Source organism: Colobus angolensis, unplaced genomic scaffold, assembly GCF_000951035.1.
Source record: "Colobus angolensis palliatus isolate OR3802 unplaced genomic scaffold, Cang.pa_1.0 Scaffold326, whole genome shotgun sequence".
NCBI classification, from domain to species: Eukaryota; Metazoa; Chordata; class Mammalia; order Primates; family Cercopithecidae; genus Colobus; species Colobus angolensis.
In genome coordinates, this window is record NW_012116555.1 from 4,033,587 (window position 1) to 4,039,765 (window position 6,179).

The following is a 6,179-nucleotide window of genomic DNA, read 5'->3' on the forward strand; positions in this document are numbered from 1 at the left end:
AAGGACTAGAATTTATTCCTTCTATCTAACTGTATTTTTGTACCCATTAACTAACCTCTCTTCATCATGCCCTCCCCCTACCCTTCCCAACCTTTGATAATCATCATTCTACTCTACCTCCATGAGATCAAATTTTTTAACTCTCACATAAGAGTGAGAATATGCAATATTTGCTTTTCTGTGCCTGGCTCATTCCATATTATCATAATATTATTATAGCCATTTACAGATTGGAAAAATGTGACTTGGAGAGATTAAGTAACATTCCCATGGTTGCACCCAAGTAAATGGTAGCTCAGAATTTAATCCTGCTTGATTCTTCCTATGTTTATCTCCTACCTCACTGCCCTACACATGTATGTTGTTTCTTAGTGATATATTTTATTTTTTTTTTCTGCTAAATTATCAACTTTTTACTTTTATAAACATTTGAGTGTATTACAATTTTATATTATACATTTCTTTTTCAATTCAAATTTTCAGACGAAAACATTGGATTTTAGTAGAGTCAATTTATAGGCAATTTGCAACCGCGATTTCTCATGGAAAAAAGACACAGACAGACAGTAATCATTCAGATCTGTGGAACTGACTGACCATGAAAACTGACCTCCTGCAAACCATGCACACAGAGATATGCCGACCCATCCAGCAGCAGCATCTTCACAATGAACTGAATAAAGACACATCTTATGTCGTGCCCAGAATGCAGGGCAAGACTCAAAGCTGCAGGCAGCAAAATGTTCTTATAAAGGCAAGATCCAGGTACTGCTCGCTGCAGTGCTTCACAGACATACCACGTGCATGCCAGTGGCTTGTGACTCTTGCATGCAGCAACAGTGGGCATGGTGCACTCGCACTCTCGGAGGAAGTACTTTTCCCTTGATGAGAGAACGAATCCAGGCAATTCTTCATAAAAATGACAAGGTTCAAAAAAAAAAGTTTGCTCCAAGGCACCAAGGGTATAAAGCTGTTTAGAAAATACACAGAAGTGAATAGACTGAAAAAGGGAATTAGTTCTTAATGGAGAATCTATTACTGCTGTAACTGGTGTAATAATCACTTCAGATAGATTACAATCAAAATGCACATTGATTAGACTGTGCTGTGTGAGAGAATGTCAGACCAAAGAGCATTCCCACAGGCACTCGGGGCACTGGCTGGAAAGTGCTCTCAGGGGTTCTTCTCAGAGCCGAAGAAGCTGCACATCACTTGTATTTGTAAAATCCTTCCCCAGTCTTCTTGCCGAACTTGTTCTCTGCTACCAGCTTATTCAAGCATGGGCTGGGCTGATATAATGGGTTCTTCACATCTATTTCATGCCACCCATCTATGATGAACTTTGTAGTATCTAGTCCGACATAATCTAGAAGTTCAAATGGGCCCATGGGGTAACCGGCTCCTAATTTCATAGCAGTGTCAATGTCTTCTTTGGATGCATCACCTCGTTCATACAGCCTGATTGCTTCCATGAGGTATGGAACCAGGAGGCGGTTCACAACAAACCCAGGAGTGTCCTTGCAAGAAACAGGATGCTTTCCCAGGGCTTTGCTAAAGTCTACCAAAGATTCAAATGTCTTCTGGCTGGTCATTGGTGTTTTAATGACCTCCACGAGTTTCATCAGGGGCACTGGGTTGAAGAAATGGAGGCCAGCGAATCGGTCTTGTCTGGTGGTGGCATTGGCTATGCTTGTAATTTGCAAGGAGGAAGTGTTGCTGGCAAAGACTGTATGTTCAGCAGCAAACTTGTCCAGCCTTTTGAAGAGCTCATTTTTCACCTTCAGATTCTCCACGATGGCTTCCACCACCAAGTCTGTGCTGTGGACAACAGAGGCTGCATCCGTGCTGGTCACTATGCTGCTCAAGGTCTTCTCCACAAATTCATCGCCAGCCTTAGGATTTTCTGCAAACTTCTTCTTTGCCACTTTCCTAAGGCTTTCCTCAATTCCCTTTTTGGATTTTGCCAGAATGTCCTCTGTCTGGTCTACCAACACTACTGTGTGACCAGTTGCTGCAGCAACCTGGGCGATGCCGGCGCCCATCAGCCCGCCGCCGATGACCGTCACGTGCTTGACGATTATCTTCTTGGCCGAGGCCGAGGCAGTGGACGAGGAGGACATGGAATGCATGAACTGTCTGGTGACGAAGGCCATGGTGTGGCAGCGGGGGACAACAGTAACGAGACGCGGGCGGGGAAGTGATATATTTTAAATAGCAGCTCAAACTTCCCTTCCCCCTACTTCTCTTTAAGGAGAAGAGCTGATGTGGGTAGAGACCAAAGTCAATGCAACTGGGTTGTGGGATTGTGGAGTGAAGTTTTCAGTATAGGTCAAAGTCTCTTGTGTCTACTTTGCTTGCTGCTTTGGATTCCTTCTTTAGCCACCCATTCTTGGCTTCTTACTTGCTTAGACTTGAGTACAGTGTGAGCAAAACTATTTGAGGGGAGGGATAGCCATGTGTGCTATTGTCCGTGGTCCTAAAACAGCATGCACATTATGGATTGCTTCTCTAGGAAGTAGATGTGGCTATGGACCTGGAATAGGGACACCAGACCTAGCAGAACCAGATGTGATCAAAGGGAAACTGAAGCACAGAGTTGATGGCTTAAACAGCACTGCCCAGTAGAACTTTCTGCAATGATGACAATATTCTAATTCTGTACTGTCTAATACAGTAGCTACTAGCTACACGTGGCTATTAAGCTCTTGAAATCTGACCAGTAGACAACTAATTGTTTAAGTTTATTTAACTTTAGCTAATTTATATTGAAAAAACTACATGTGTACCACATTAGACAGCACAGGTTAGATCATCAATACTCAGCTGTTTACTGAAAACACAAATTCTTGGGTACCATGTAAGATACACTAAAATCAGAATCTCTGAGGTAAGCTCAGCTATGGGCATTTTTAACCAGGAAGTTCCTGTGCTTATTGATATTTGAGAACCAATATCCTACCAGGCATTTGTGTCAGCCTTCTAAAAGTCCCTACCTGTGCCCACTAATGCCTGACACTTTCACCTCGTCCTCAGGTTCATCCCAACTTAGCGTGTTTAATAGCCTCCGCCTCACTGTTGGCCTTGCCTTCAAACCTGAGACCCAGTGGCTCAGGATGGTTGCAAAGCTTCCACAACCCACTCCCACCCCCTCCGCCTGCATTCCAAGATTCCTTGAAGACCAACTTTAAGGGCACTTGTGACAGGTAAAGTCTACACACCTGATTAACACTGCCCTGAGCACAGTACTCCCAAATTCATATTCTGTTTGTCCTCCTCTTCCTGTATTTTTGTCTAGTCCAAAGAAATAGGCATTTGCCTTGGTGTCTGCCTTCTTAAGCCTCCTGTCCTCACCTTAATCCCCTCAGTTCTAGGGCTACTTCCCATTCCTCTGCCTCAGATGGATCCTCATCTCCATAATCTCCCTCCATGGTCAGGATGTGTGAAAAGCTCTCATGACCTCTACCCTTCTGACTTTCAAATTAACTCACTTAGAAGAGTGACCAATTTATCCATCAATTTGGTAAATTTTTGAAATACTGAGCGTTGGATTCCCAGTTCTCTGTAGCTGAGTCCATTTCTCCAAGCTTCACATCTCTTCCCCTCCCAACTGATCCCGTTACCCAGGTCCCAGCATGCTATACTCCTGAGTGCACCTGAGATAAATATGTTTAATGTAATTATGAAAGCCAGAGGTAAAACTAAACAATTTTTCCATGACCGTAAATTCAATGTCTATTAAGGTTTTCAGGTACATGCCTCCCCATCACCATTCCCCAACTGCCACCACCCATACACACACAGACACAAACCATACAACATTTACACTGATGTAACACTTCAAAAATAATTTCCCATGTATTGTCATGTTTGACTGACAGAGTGTATAGATTATTACACTAATGGTCCCACATAAACGAAGCCTCTACCCTCAGCATCGTTCCTTCTTTCATTGACCCTGGGCTTGGCCACGTGACTTACTTTGGCTAACAAGATATCAGCAAATATGACACAAGGAGAGGATAGGTAAACACTTGCACATTGGGATTTGCCTTCTTGAAATCATTGTCATTGTCATGTAAGAAATTTGGTCTCCACTGCAGAAGCAGCCACACAAAGAACTGATGTATTCTGCTGACAGTCCCAGTTGACTGCCATATGAGAGAAAGGCCAGCTTGGATCATCCAATTCCAGTCAAACCCCTAGATCACTGTGTCTATATGAGGGGACCCAGGAAGGACCAACAAAAGAACTACCCAGCTGAATCCAGCCCAGATGTAAGCAAATAAATTATTGTGTTTTAAGCCACCAAGTTTTGAGATGGTTTATTACTTAGCACCAGATAACTGATATACAAAATGACTCTGAGACATAGTATTATTATTCCTATTCATGAGTTAGGAATGTGAAGTTCAGAGATATTAGGAAATTTATCCAAGGTTCTAGAACTAGAAAGCAGCAAAAAGAGGCCCAGAACTTCAGATCTGTCCCCAGATTCAGCACTTCTGCACTACACTAGGCTGCATTTACACAACCTCCACTCAACTAGTAAAAGGTCACTGATAATCCTAGTCCTCCCAGATCCTATTTGCTGACCTAGTTATCGACCTCCAGCACCCCTTTATTGAGAAAGAGTCTCCTGCCAGCTCCTTCCTGGCCTGCTAGTAAGTCCGCCTTGTTACTTTCTTTCTGTAAAAACTAAAGCCAGAAATCATTTTCAGTGAATCAATTGAATACAGCTAGTAGAAACATAAAAAGACCTATTTTATATGAAAAATTAATATTCTGGTTTGCATCTTGATTTAGAACATCATAATGGAGAGAAATGGGAACAAACTTACATGGTCTGGAGGAAAACAATAAGAATTATCAAAGGATTAAGAGAAGTTAATCATTAGTCAAAAACAGATTTTAGAATTGAAGTTCTTATTCATAGAAAATGTTATGGTTTACGTTAATTCCTGAGGAATGAAATTGATTCAAATGACAAAATTGTGAACACATGCTAGAAAACTGGATAAAAAATTTAAATGGAAATCTCAGATAAAATAGAAGGAATAAGGCTCCGCCAAATGTACAATGAAAAATCTCATCTTTTAAGATATTTGTATAGGAATTATCAAAAGAGAAAGAAGATGCGAACAGGTTATCCTTTATTTCTTCCCGCAATTTTTTAATCACATCATCATAACGATTGTGATAATTCACAGTTTATTCTAAATGAAGCAAATGACTTGTAAAAGTCCCTGCTTCTCAGCTAGAGGCATGTTTGCTATGAACAAAAAGCAACTTAACCAGTCTTGCAAGTTTTTTATTTGAGAGCCCAAAACAATTTTAAAACTAAAATCTTCATATTAAATGTTATTTTGCAGGTGGCAGTTAAACAGTAAGAAAGCATGTGGCATAAATTAAGTGAACAGATCACCAAATCATTTGGAAAACAAGTAAGTCTTAGTGCAGTGATCTAAAGTCATTATGAAAACTGACTTGTCCACAGAGTTTGAATGACAGAATAGATAAAACAAATGAACTCATACACAAGCTTTCTCTGAACAAATTAATTGGCTTTCCTGCAGCCCTCAATCCATGCCAAAGAGAGCAATCACACAAGTGAATCAAGCAGCCATGCATAGCCTTGCTCAGTGTTTGTTTCAGGAGAACTTGTGTGCCCACGTAATTTCATGCTAGGAAGGAAAACAGCATGGGATAGTGGGAGGATGCTGCAGCCTTTAACCCATCACTTGACCTCTGTGTGGCTCACTGTTCTTATCTCTACAAGGTGAGTAGAAAAACCCGTGCTTCCTACTTCACAGAGGTGTAAGCATAAAAGATGTAAACAGACTTTGAAAAAGTTAAAACAGCTGTGTAAATACAAAGTGCTTTATACTTGAAGAAGAGTATAAAAAGGCAGAATCTGTGATGCGGCTGCAGCAATTCTACCACCCAGCCACAAGGCTGCTGGTGATGTCTCACATGAAAGCAAAGGCATTTTAAAACACAAAGACTTAATAGAGAGCAGAAATGAAAAGACATGCTGTTTGCAAAAATGATTGTGTTTAGTCTGCGGTCTTCACATAAGAAAATAATATTTTAGCCTTGTAGTATAGTTTGAAGTCAGGTAGCGTGATGCCTCCAGCTTTGTTCTTTTGACTTAGGATTGTCTTGGCAATGCGGGCTCTTTT

At 41.2% G+C, this 6,179-nt stretch overlaps 1 pseudogene across 1 annotated transcript; it reads right to left on the reverse strand.

Moving 5' to 3' along the window:
- Nucleotides 1–398: 398 nt before the first annotated feature.
- On the reverse strand, nucleotides 399–2,192 carry LOC105518679 (annotated as a pseudogene). The gene has a single exon (XR_001002867.1). The product of XR_001002867.1 is annotated as a hydroxyacyl-coenzyme A dehydrogenase, mitochondrial pseudogene (transcript).
- Between the last annotated feature and the right edge of the window lie 3,987 nt (nucleotides 2,193–6,179).